This window comes from Corvus brachyrhynchos, unplaced genomic scaffold (genome assembly GCF_000691975.1).
Source record: "Corvus brachyrhynchos isolate BGI_N302 unplaced genomic scaffold, ASM69197v1 scaffold348, whole genome shotgun sequence".
NCBI classification, from domain to species: domain Eukaryota; kingdom Metazoa; phylum Chordata; class Aves; order Passeriformes; family Corvidae; genus Corvus; species Corvus brachyrhynchos.
The window spans coordinates 48,667-49,635 of NW_008239650.1; positions in this window are offsets into that span (position 1 = coordinate 48,667).

The window sequence follows — 969 nt, forward strand, 5'->3', positions numbered from 1 at the left end:
AGTGAATTTTATCGCTTAAGTTGCGCACGTTCCTCGCTGTCAGCCGCTTTATTGACCGTACGTATGAATTTACACGCATTCAGTCATACCGCCACGATAAACGCTACAAGTCGAGCTACCGATTACGTTTTCAGGGTACATAACCACCAAATAATAGTATTTTCGATTGCACGAAGACTGCGGCTACTATTGGGAATAAACTTTCTCGAGGCCGTTTTGAGGATTCGGAGGCCTTTTGGAGCCATTTTTGGGCCCTGCCTGGAGTAGAGGCCAAGGGTTCTCTGTGTCGTGGGGGGGTCCTGAGAGTGAGGCGAAATGGAAGAAAAATGGGGGAAAATGGAGGAAAAAGTATGAGAAAAAATTAGGGAAAGGGGGCCACGAGGAAAAAAGTGGAAGCAGGAAAATGGGGGGAAGGGGTGAGGGAGGGAGAGATGATGCAAAAAAGAAGAAAAGTGTGAGGAGAAAACGGGAGAAAGAGTGAGAGAAAAGTAGAGCGAACGATTGAAAAAAGTGAGGGGACAAACCTGTGAAAATTTGAGGGGAATAAAGGGAGAAGCCTGAGGAGAAAAACGGGGAACAGTGTGATGAGAAAAGGGCCAGAACAGGGAGAAAAGGTAAGGGAAAAACGTGTGAAAGAAAAAAGGGGAAAAGGGAGAAAAGTGAGAGAGAAAATGGAGAAGCTCAGGGAACACGAAGTGCAAATCGTGACAAAAAATGTAGGACAACCTGTAGGAAACGAGAAGGAAGGAAACGCCGAGGAAATGGAAAAAAATCATATAACAAAAAGAAAAGTGTGAGGAAAAGAATGGGGAACACCCGGAAGGAAAAAGCAGAGAAAAATGTGAGGAAAAAATCAGGAAAATCCTGAGAGAAAAAGGCGGGAAAAGACTTCTCATCTTCACCTCGCTGGCCCTTTAAGAGGGGGCGGGGCGCTGGTCCCCGCCCCTCTGACGTCACGCTTCAGGCCCC